We start from the raw sequence: 12,643 nt of genomic DNA, 5'->3' as shown, positions 1-12,643 counted from the left end.
GAACATAGCCTGGTGGGGAATGCAGACTTGGTTTTTGTTGGATCTTCAGTTAATGGTTTCTATTTTTCTATTTAAGATTCATAATCTCTCCTGGCATGGTAGCATGACTTAATTCCAGCACACAGAAGGTAGAAGAGGAGAATCTCTGTGAATTTGAGGCCAGCCTAGTCTATATACTGATCTTCAGTATATCTAGAACTATACAATAAAAAAGTGAAAAAGATTCATAATCTCACTGATAAATATAGACATTCTATTAACAATAATATTTCAGTTTTTAAGTTGAAAAAAATACTTTCCTCCAATTTTAAAAAAAAATGGCATGACTTTGCTTCTATTTTGTTTTTCAGTTTTTAATGTTTTATTTCCAGATTCAATAATTATTATTTTATTACTGTGTGTTTATGTATTTATGAGTGAGTGCAAGCATGTGTGCACATGTGTACATTCACCTTGTACGTGTGAGAGTATGTGTGAGTGTGTTTATGCACATGCATGCACCCATGTGTGTCTTACTTCAGAATGCACGTGGAGAGCAGAAAAACAACCTGCAAGAATCAGTTCCTGCCTTCCTACTTGTGGGTCTGATGCAGCTTGTCAGGGTTGGTAGCAAGAGCTCCTATCTACTGAGTCATCACAGCAACACCTTTTTTTTTTGGAACATCTTTAGTCATCCAAATTTGTATGTTAAAATCCACTGCATATTTTGAATACTTTTAAGACTTTTAAGAGTAGAGAAACAGTGAGTAGAAAGTAGAAATAGTGTCTATACACTCTGCTATCATATTTCCATCCAGAGTGGCTATACCATTTTCCTTCCCTATCAGCAAGAGATGCGCGCTCTCCCTGTTCCATCCACCCACTGACATTGATGGTATTAGTACTTTAGAGGTTAGCTGCTCTGTCAGGTGTAGTGTAGTGTCTCAGTGTTGTTTTAAATCATCAATTCTTTGCTGTGTATGATGCACATCCTTTCATAGGCCTTCTTACCATCTGTGAATCTTTGAGTAAGTTCTGTGCAGATTTTCCCCAGTTAAAATCAGATTGTTGGTTTTCTGATGGAGGGACTTTCAAAAGCTGTTTAATGTGATTCCTTCATCATATGCCATTTGTTTTCTCTCATCTGTCATTATTTAAAAAATAGTGTTCTCAATAGAACACTGAGTTTACTTCTTTTGCTAAACTACAACATTTCTACAGTGGATCTAATGTATCAGTTTTGGGTCTTTTCTTTTCCTTTCTTTTCTTTTCTTTTCTTTTTTTAAACTAGGTTACCATAATTTAATTTTCACAAATTTACATGTACTAAGTTATTGTCCCAGAACTCATCAATGTGTTTAAATACATTATATTAATTTAATACAATGTGTTAATTTAAAACATTTTAAATGGAAATTGACATAAAACATTTTTCATGAAAACTAATTCACAAAATATAACATCTCACTTAATTTTTGAAATGAGCAGAAGATGGTTTTTATAATAATCTATCCCTTATGATTTTCAGCACATGACAAGCAAATTATAATCTTGTCTTAACAAAGGCTCTTCTTTCCAATTGACTTATCCCATTTTTGTGTATAGATTTTTTATTAGATGTTTTCTTTATTTACAATATCTCCTTTCCCAGGTTCCACTCCAAAAAAGAAAAGAAAAGAAAAGAATAAAACAAATCCCTGTTTGCTCCCCCCTCCTCCTGCTCACCACCCCACCCCCACCTGCTTACTGGCCCTGGCATTCCCCTATGCTGGGACATAGCTGGGGCATAGAACCTTTACAGGGCCAAGGGCCTCTCCTTCCATTGATGACCAACTTGGCCATCCTCTGCTATACATATGCTGCTGGAGCCATTATTCCCCCCCCCCCCCATGTATACTCTTTGGTTCGTGTTTTAGTCCCTGGGAGCTCTGAGGGTTCTAGTTAGTTCATATTGTTGTTCGTCCTAAGGGGCTGCAAACCCTTCAGCTCCTTGGGTCCTTTCTCTAGCTCCTTCATTGGGGACCCTGTGCTCAGTCCAATGGATGGCTGTGAGCCTCAGAACTCTACCTGAAAACTCATCAAAAAACGAGATCAACTAAATGCTCCTAGTTTTGTTCCAATAGCTCCAAAACTTTTATTTTAAACATAAGTCTAAGGTGCAGGTGACTCAGAGTTGTCTTTCTTTTACTCATACTGACAAATTTCAAGCTTTTTTCTCTGAATTTTCTACTGTTTATTTTATACTTCAAATAAATATGCAGATATATAGACATTAGCATTCCAATGACATTTACAACTTATTTTGAAGGGATTTGAGCCTTTCATATTTCTACCAAGTTTTATTATCATTGTCATTATTATCACTTGCTCTTTATAAACTAGGGTCACATGTAGCTCAGGCTGCTCTCCTATAGCCAAAGAGTTTAAAACCATGATTTTCCTACTGCCACCTCCCAAATTCTGGGGTTACAGGTATGTACCACCATACCTGGCTCACTAAGGAATTTTGACAGATCCATCTTACCTTGTTCAAGCCAATTATGAGAGTTTCTCAGGCAAGATTTACATTATCCAATCAGCTGGATTTTGTAAACTTGGCAGGAGTTTGAAATAAAAGTTTATCAATATGAGAAGATGTAAACAAATGTCCTTGGAAGTGTCAGTTCACTGGGCTTTCTCTGTTAGAAACATCCACATGTATGACTTTCTTTGTGCATATAGCATGCCTATGTACCTATCAGTTATACACCAGGCATTATCAACATAGGAAACTCCACTTTGACACTGTAGAATATGTTTCTCAAAACGTCCATGCTTGCCTGTAGAATGAGTTAGAGGCAGAGCTACAACCAGTGAAGGAGTTTCCAAGGGAAGGCTTTAGGTAAAAATTACAGGGTTTTAGTTTGAGCCTGTGACCTAAGAGATAGTCACAACATGAGATGAAATAACAGTCACAAATATTACTGCCTAGGATGATAAAAATTAAACATTTCCCTTAAAGATTAAATTCCCATTGAATGCAGCAACACATAATGGCAATCCAAGATATGGGATGTATAACCAGAAGGACCACGAGTTTGAATCAGGACTGGGCTACGGGGAAAACCTTCTCTCAAAAAAGAAAAAAAATATATAATTCTTTTACAGTTAGTAGCTATATAACCTTTGTGCTTGTGGTGTGTGTGTGTCTCTCTCTCTGTGTGTGCATGCATGCTCAACACATGCTTTGTTAGCTCTTTACTCCCAAGCACAGAGCCCTTATTTTTCCTATTCACCACTTGTAAGTTAATAGATTTTTAAATGAATGTATAAATAAATCACTTACAAATCATTGTACAAACACTTGTACAAACATATGTCAACATATTTAGTCATCAAGTACTTATGGAGAAACTTGTAAATATTTGGTAAAACTGTCTTGTTATCTAATTACTAGCATCATGAATTTCTATTAACAGTGACCTTGGCATAAGGGACTTTTACCTTAGGAGTTGAACCATCCAACAGTTGATGTTAAGGCATCAAGGGCCAGACCACAAAAGCAGAGCAAAATATATTACCAAGGATGTTCAGAGAAAAATGATTTGGACTTAAGGCCAAACAATTCTTAGTGACCTTGTGTGAGTCTTTGTGGTGATTTGCGGAGGAGAAGACCCTCTATAATGACTTGGAATGCTAAGGACTCTCTTTTCCTTTGTACCTTCATTGTCAAATCTAGTTAGAAGAGTATTTCCTGATCTGGCAAGATGGTTTCGCAGGAAAAGGTACTTGCTGCCATGCCTCATGATGGCATGAGTTTAATCTCAGAAATGCATGTAGTGGAAGGAGAAAACCAGTTTCAGAAGGGTGCTCTCTGACTGCCATACCTGCACCATGGTATGCAAGCACTACCCCACCCCTTCACACATACACTGTACACAAAGGCACACATAATACAAAGTAACCGTGAAATAAGGAAGAATATCCTGGGATAGAAGGAAAGGCATGGAACATTATATGTGTCTTTGTAGCCAGTTCTATCTTTGGGGCTATGTGCATATTTCTATTTCAATCATTAATTAGGCTTTGTTTTTGTTTGTTTTTGGTTTTTTTTTTTTTGCGTGTGTATGTTAGTGTGTTATTATTATAATTTTGGTATTTTTTTTCCATCCCTGGTTAGATTGTATAGCTAGCAACAACACCCTGGGTTAATGACTGTCCATCACCCAAGATGATTATGTTAATATTCAATCTTGTTCACAGGTATCATGTAGAATGTTGATGGACCTTCTCATTATTTTTAAACTTTTGCAATACTGAATGTCATTCTAAATGAGCAGGATGAATATATAAAGGTTTTACTTTTAACATTTTGAAACCCATGAACCATAAAATGATAATTAACTATAAAATTATACAACTTATTGTATGCCCACAGCAAGAAATGTCCTATGTAAATAATATATTTTAGTGTTCTATATAAAATAATATATTTTAATACCCATAGATACTACCATTATTTCCAATCTAAACAGATTCTAAAGAATTATTTCAATATGTATTTAACTCTTTCACTTCCTTTGAATTTGTCTAGCTATACTTTTAAAATTTACACTAAGGATTGAGTTTTAGAACTAAAATACAAAAGAGAGTAAGTCTATATATGGAGAATTTGGGATTGTAGTATGAGATATGTGTTTTTGGTATTTAATCTAGTTGAAATCTTCACATTATTCCACATGTTCACCTATATTTCTTTAGCTCTTCCTCATCTTTTTTCTACTTCTTATATTTTCACTTAAAATCTGTCCACTGTATTGAATTTCGACTACTGTGTATCTTTTAAAAAAATCTATTATTTCCTTTTGTATGAAACTTGCTTAATTTATTTAACCATAGAAATTGTTCATATTTTAAATTTATGTTCTTGTGTGTCATATGTTCTATATATTAGTCTGTATCATATTTATGCATCTGTCTAAAGCATCCTTCTGACTGTGGCAATACCCCTTCTATCCTCCAGTGGTTCATATCCTTTCTTAGCTTGAAACCTACCTATGAAAACTGCAATGTATGATAAGTCTCTGCAAGAGTCGATATTTCATTTCAAAGTCCAAGCAGCTCACTGGTCCACAGAAACAGTGATGAAATTCTTCAGCTGTAGGAACCTGAGGCAAGTCTTTTGACCTTTAAGAAGCATAGTCCCTGTCAGTTGTTTTGATAAGAATCTCTTGAAAGTAGAAAACAACTTTCACTCTTTATATGTAAAGTTTACTGAAACAAAAACTAATTTTTCCTGTGTTTGAAGGGGTTGCTCTCCTCTTAGGTGCCTTTATGTGGCTGATGTGCAACCCTTCCCCGTTGGGCTTTGATTTTCTATCTTCATTGTAGGGGCTGCATGCTGAATGGTGCAAGTAGAGATAGAAGTAATTTCTGAGTGAAAATCTGTCAATATTCAGAGAATAAGAATGTGAGATTTCAATGATTCTGTCACAATGTCCTCAGAATACACTCAAGTATTATGACTAAATGGTTCATTAATGCAGTCTACCTCTACTTCTGAAATCATGGATCTCAGCCTCCATTCCTCCTCTAGCAGATCACAGAACCTGTTAGCAATATAGAATCTCAGGACTCAGCATTTAGCTCAGGAGGTAAGAATGTTTGCAGCATGAGAATTAGGATCTGCATTTAGTCTTCAACACCCACGTAAAAATCCTAAGTGGGACCTGGAGAGATGACTCAGCAGTTTAGAGCACTAGCTGCTCCTCTGGGCTGACATAGCTTCAATTCCCAACACACAGACATCAGCTATTTATAACTCAAGATGTAGGGGATCTGATGCCCTCCTCTGACTTCTGTAGATATTCAGTAGGCACATGGTTCACACAGGGAAAACATTCAAGCACATTAAATTAATCTAAAATGAATAATAATAATAAACATAATAATAATAATAATAATAATAATAATAATAATAATAATAAGAAGAAGAAGAAGAAGAAGAGGCAGCAGGAGGAAGAGGAAGAGGAGAAGGAGGAGGAGGAGGATAAACAGAGTGGCTGCACACATGTATCTGTTGTATCTGTAACTCCAGGACTAGGTGGGGCTCAGGCAGGAGGACCTGACTTCAAAGGCAATGAGAAACCCTGTCTCAAAGGAATAATACGTAAAATGATAGTGTAGGAAATCTTAATCACTTCCAAGGACTTGAGTCCTGCACATACTTATAAGCATACATATCAAACACACACACACACACACACACACACACACACACACACACAGTGCAATGCAGCAGAATGAAAGGCAGAATCACAAGCCACATATCAGAGCCAATCAGTTAGAATTCAAAGAATACTACGTTTTCATTGGCTTTATGGCCCACTACATTAGATGATTAGATGGAGGCCAAGCCTGATACTGCTCAGGAGGTCATGTACCTAGGGGGAGACCAAATAATGACTCCCAATGACACTGCGATGTCCTCATAGATCAGTGTCTCACTTAGCTGTCTTCAGTGCTGTCTCCTGCAGTATATGGGAACTAATACAGAGACCCATAGCTGGACAATGTAGAGAGAGTGAGAGACCTTGGAAAATTTATTTACAATGGGATGTCTTCATCAAATTACTCTCCACAGAGCTCAGGGAAATATGCTAAAGAGGAATCAAAAAAAAATTGTAAGAGCCAGAGGGGATGGATGATATTAAGCAAACAGTGTCCAGACACAACAGGACTGATGCACATATGAACTCACAAAGACTGTTACAGCATGGACAGGGCTTGCACAGAACCAAGCCAGACAAGGTCTCAGTGTTGAGATGAGAAGTAGACATGAGTTCCCATCCACAACCCAGAGGCTATCTCCAGTTAACAATCACATATAAGGGACAATTAGTCTTTAGAAGGGAGCCGCACTGGGTATATGACCCACACTTAAAAGTGGACTTCATGCCCAGAAGCAGATAGCAAATACAAAACAAACTCAAATGTACTTTTGAACTTTTGGGCTGGGCAGGGGGCTTTTTTCCACCTTACTGGACATTTTCTTATATAATACGAATCCAGATTTTGAGTGTGTGTGTATGTGTGTGTGTGTGCGCATGCATGCGCATGACCTTGTATTAGTTTCTCAAGATGTTTCTTTTTTTAAACTTTGGTTGGGTAGTTTTTGTCTGTTTGTTGTTTGTTTGTTTGTTTTGATTTGTTTTGTTTTAGTTTTTTGTTTTATTTATTTTGCTCTATCCTTGTTTGTCTTTTGTTTTTTGCCAGTTTGCTTTTTTAAGAGAGAGAAAGGAGCTGTGGGGTTTAATTGGGGGGGGGGGGGGGGTGGGAGGATCCATGATGAGGAGTGAGGAGGGAACCATGGCCCTATTGCAACAATAACATTACTTTCAATAATAAGGGGGAAAAAAGACTTCTGTACTTACTAGAGTCTTTGAATTAATTTAAGTACAATTAAATTTTGAAAATCAGAGACTCACTTAGCTTCCCAGTTCAAAAAAATAAATGAGATTTTGAGTGTGTCAACTGTGGAATTCAATGCCTGCTCAGTACTGGGACATCTAGATGGAAATTGGGAAGAGTTACCATGTTACTCAGAAGTACCCAATGTAGATATTAAACTATTTGAAGAATGTGTTGGCCATTTTATTAAAAAATAATAAAATTTTCTCAATATCTTTGGCTATCTTTTGCTACAATCTATTTTTTTAGCAGTCTCTGGAACACCCACCAAGGACCTAGGAGTTAAATATCAGTTGTTCACTGTGTCGGACAGAGGGAGGAATGTAACGCCATTGTCCTGGATGGATTGAATATTCTCACATCTGACTCAATCTCAGAATTCCTCTCTCTTCCAGAGGTCCCACCTTCAAATTCTGTCTCAGCTCATTGACCAATCAGCTTTTTATTGATAGGTGAATGCTTCTACACACTGCATAAGGGATAATCAATAAATTATTCCAATTTTAGTCCAATAAAAGGTTCTTTCTCTTACAGTATATACTATATAAAGAATGACAATTAAGAAAACTAAGAAACTGTCCTGGATGTCGATTTTTGAGGAAACAGCACTGAAGCAGTCAGATTACCTGGGCTATTTATTTGTCTCTTTTGCTGTTTAGCCCTTTTGCTCTTCAAACATATAAATTTTCAAAGGCATATGAAGAGAAAGATTCTCTTGTGCAGTGTATGAAACCATCACCTGTCAATAAAAAGCCTATGACCAGTGAGCTAAAGCTGTATTAGAAGGTGGGACTTTCGGAAAAGACAGAGATGATTCTGCAAAATAGTCAGGCACAAAGATCAGCCCCAAATTATGAGGAGACAGATGCATAAAACTGAAAAGTAGTAACTAGTCATGTGGTATTCAGAGGATAGAATAAATGGGTTAATTAAATTATTAGCTGGTTGGAAAACATGACCAAATATATAGACAGAAGATATCTTTTGCTACAATCTAGGCATTTGTTTATATATAAAAAGACTCAAAGTCACTATTTTGGAGAACTGGGGTGCAGGTGAAAAAGCCTGCTGTTACAATGGAATAAACAAACATGGGGTACTGAATCCAGACTTAGAGGCTGAAAAGCCCTGAGTAGAAATGTGGCAAACAATCACTTCCTAGACCAGGATGAAATCTCCTAACCAGATGGGAGGCTAAATACCTTTAAGGGAAAGCTAGGAAGACAGCAGAGCAGCTGAGGCCAGCCTGTAATGTGGCCGTTTAAGAGCTCCCATGGATCAATGAGGCTTGTGTGTCATGTGAGCTGTGGCCCGGATCTAGAACAGGTGACCACATGCTGTGACCTGGAGCCACCTTCCCAGAGTGGACACGAGGTTTGGCTCTCATGGAAGGGCAATCAGTGGCTCTGACGTAGAACCAGCAAGAACAACCAGCTAGACCAACTGGAGGAGGATGAAGCTAGCAGCCATAGATGGTATGCACTAGTTGAGTGACAGAAAGAGACTGCACACACAGAAGCACAGCAGGGGCAGGGAGACTTGGCAGACACCAATTATAGACACAGAACAGCAAGAAAAACTGATACTTGGAAAGTCCTTAAGGAGAGAGTTGGAAATTAAAAAGAAAATATATATATATATTTTTTTGCTAAAAAAGGAGAACATGCAATGGCAGAGGGCACTTAGACCCTGCAGAATTTTGTTCCAATTATCAGCATGCAAATAATTATATGTTCATTAATGATTATAGTTGTATATATTCACTTTAAGAAAAATCTGAGTAAAACAGACAGATAAGGAGAAAACAGGATGCTAGATTGGAAGCCATAGGACAGAGGTTAGAGAATTCTTAAATAGGAATAAAGAACTTTAAGAACAATCCAAACTAGAATCTACAATAACAACAAAAGGAATGGTTCTAGATGAGAAAGATCCACAAAGGCTTGAGAAATTTTAATGGCAACCCATAGAGATACAATATATGAGTTAAGAGTACAAACTGTCGGATTGTGTTTGATACTTCCTTAGAACGTTAGATTTCATACTCTGAAACTATTTAGGAAAGGAACATTTATCTAGTAGTGAAGAACTGGAAATTTTACATTTTAAAGTTAATTGCAAGAAAATAGTATTTATAAGCAGAGAGTTTTTATTGAATGACACATATACATTTAGATATTCTTAATTTTATGGAAGTAACTAATTTTCCTGAACATGTGCAGGTACACCTGTATGTGGAGTTTTATATTCCAGTATCATAGAGTGATATCCAGAATTCTGTCACACAATTATGTGATCTGTGGCCACTTCCAAGTGTCTGTGCCTTGCGAGAGAAGTGAAGGAACTGGTTCGTTTAGTTTTTTACTTCTCCCTTGAAAGACAATTTCATGTTAATGAAAAATGCAGCAAAGGAGTCAGACGTTCAGAGGAGTCCAAGATCTGCTCAGGAAGGAGCTGTGCTCTGATGTCTCTTCTGAATCGCAATGGTGCTTTGTAACCCCTGAGTCGCCTGGGGCACCCCAGCTTCTGCTGCACAGAGGGGCTGTGAACCTGAGACAGCAGTGTGCTGCACCTGGGGCCACCCTCACCTCTAGCTGATCCAGAGATGCCCTCAGGTGTGAGTCCATGACAGTTTTAGCACGCATCTGGTACCTGAGCTGTACATCCAGATAGTATCAGGATCCATCACATGACCAGCAAACACAGCTCTGCTGCAGTTCACCCATCAGCATCCAGGGTGCAGGCCAGGTGCGGCTCACAGGCTTGGCCTCAGGCCTGTGGCTCAGATTCTACTGACACTGGATCTAGGGTGAAGACATCCAGGGAGGAGACATCTGTCTTTGTGACCCCTGCCCACGGTGGCAGATCTAGACAGGGTAGGTATTCTACCTGCAGGTTCTATACAGGCCTCAAAGTAGTTCTCCTTCCCTCTCGTTTTGCCAAAGACTTTTAATAGTATTTTCTAAGTGCAAAGTGGCCACATTAGAATGTATTTAATATAGTAGGAAATTTAAACGCATTTTTTTAATATAAGACAAACTGGTAGAAAAGACCTATCATTCCACAGTTAGCCCACTACTTAATAAGGTAACTATTGACCTGATTTCAGCGACTTTTGTTTTTAATTATAGTGATAATATATTATTTGCTCAGTACCTAGATCATGTGTATTTTGTGCTACTGTTACCATGGTTTAAGAGAGTTTATTTTTATTCATATTTATGCATGGTTTCCCATGTCAGGCCTTTGGTCTCTGTGGTAACAGGACAGTGTTTGTGATTGATAGTTCATCTGGACAATTTCAATTTGTAACAGTTACAAGCATTAAGCTTTAGATTGTATGTAAGCTACTCTGGTTAACCCCTCCTGGGCTGACATTCCAGGCTGGGGCTAGGACAGTTCTGGGGGTAGTGTGTGATGGCTGAGGAGGCAGGAGGTAGTGCACACTGGGTCTGATCCCATGAGGAGAGCTTTCCTGAGCATCTGCTCTTCTGGAATCAGGCTGAGCTCTGAGGACAGGTGTGCAGGGGAAGAACAAAGAACTTTCCAGAAGGGGCCACTTTTCCTATCCACTCCAGACCTCTTATGAGCTGGGACTTCTAGGATCTACCTTGGGTGGGAAGGGCCAAGAAGGGGAGAGAGGGGCTTAAGGCCCATATGTGGCTAATGGAGGTGGGGCCATGGGTCTAGGAACTGAGACCCACCATTGCCATGATGCCTGTTATCTTCTATCTCTCTAGTGTTAAATAGTAACAGTAAATGATAGTGTCAAAGTCTTGTGTACCTGGTTGGCAGGCCTTCTGCAAGTATGGATGTGCATGCGGATTAACTTATGGAAGCCTTTGTGTGTATTTGTTCTCAGAAATTAGTTGAGAGTGTCATGTGAATGGAATCTTCTTAACCCAGATGTCATAATTATAATACATACCCATTTACTTTAGTGAGATGTTAAAGGTGTTAACATTTGTTTAAATTTTTTTACAATATCATTTATGTAATGGTTTACAGAAGTCATGGAGTTATTTTTTATCAGTATAGAATTAATTAAAACATTGAATATTAAAAAAAGAGCAATATCATATAGTAGATTATATCTTTAATTTTATAGAGTTTGAAGAATTAAGGTATTTATTTATATACCATATGATTGATATATATTGGGAATTCCAGTGGGCTCTTGTCTTGAATTCAGAAAAAGATGATTCAGTTATTTCACATTTATTAAAGATAATGGCTATCTTGGAAATGCCTTTGCAGATTGAAAATGGTGATGTCTCAACATATATATTCATTAGAATCCAACATCTTTTAAGACATTATGGTATAAAACCTATTGCAAATATAGCTTACAATCCTACAGGTCAAGCAATTAGGAGAGGTCTAACAAAACTCTAAAGGAACTGCCCATCGAATGGAAAGGAGAATATGTGATCTTCCAGAGATAGATTGAAGAATGTTTTATTTACTTTGGTTTTTGAATATCAATGAGATATACAATATAGCTGCTGAAATACTGAAATTTGGAAGAGACTGATGAATTTTATCAGCCTAAATATCTGATAGCCTTGGAGTGGAGGCTAGGAAATATGTTTTGTTGAGGAGATTTTGTCTTTTTTTTTTTCACCAAGACAGAAAAGGTTACCAGTTCCAGTCCAATTGATGAAAATCCGACTTGACAGGGGGAGACCCCCTGAAGATCTTAGCTGCAGAGAGGAAGAAAGAAATCAAGAAGAATAAAATAGGTAAATATATATGCTGAACCCTCTAAAGATGAATGGGATTCTTCCCCCTCCCGCCCCAGGCACTGCAGATCTCTATTTGCTTTGGTATTTGGATCATTTGCAGACCCAGCATCCTGGTGACCCCAAGATTGAGTCCTTGAATAAGTTGGCTCATGGTCTGCTTGCTGACATAGTTCTTCCAGGCAATTTCACTGACTCCTTGTTCATCAGTTTTCACCAATGCATTATTTCCAGAAGAAATATTTAACAGTTGTACCTATAGAAGAAAGACATTGATTTTAGTTTTTTTTCCTTTTTTTAAAAATATTCTTACCAGAGAAAAGAATTCATTCTGGTCCCTGTTAACATAATTACAGTACAATATGGACCTGCCTTGAATTAAGTCAACTGTTCTTTTCTCACTAGCTTTCTGGGAACTTTTGTTTATTCTTCCATGTCCAGCTTGACTTCCTGATAATTTCTTTATTCTCCTG

Source organism: Mastomys coucha, unplaced genomic scaffold, assembly GCF_008632895.1.
Source record: "Mastomys coucha isolate ucsf_1 unplaced genomic scaffold, UCSF_Mcou_1 pScaffold15, whole genome shotgun sequence".
NCBI classification, from domain to species: domain Eukaryota; kingdom Metazoa; phylum Chordata; class Mammalia; order Rodentia; family Muridae; genus Mastomys; species Mastomys coucha.
Note: the sequence above shows the minus strand (reverse complement) of the source record.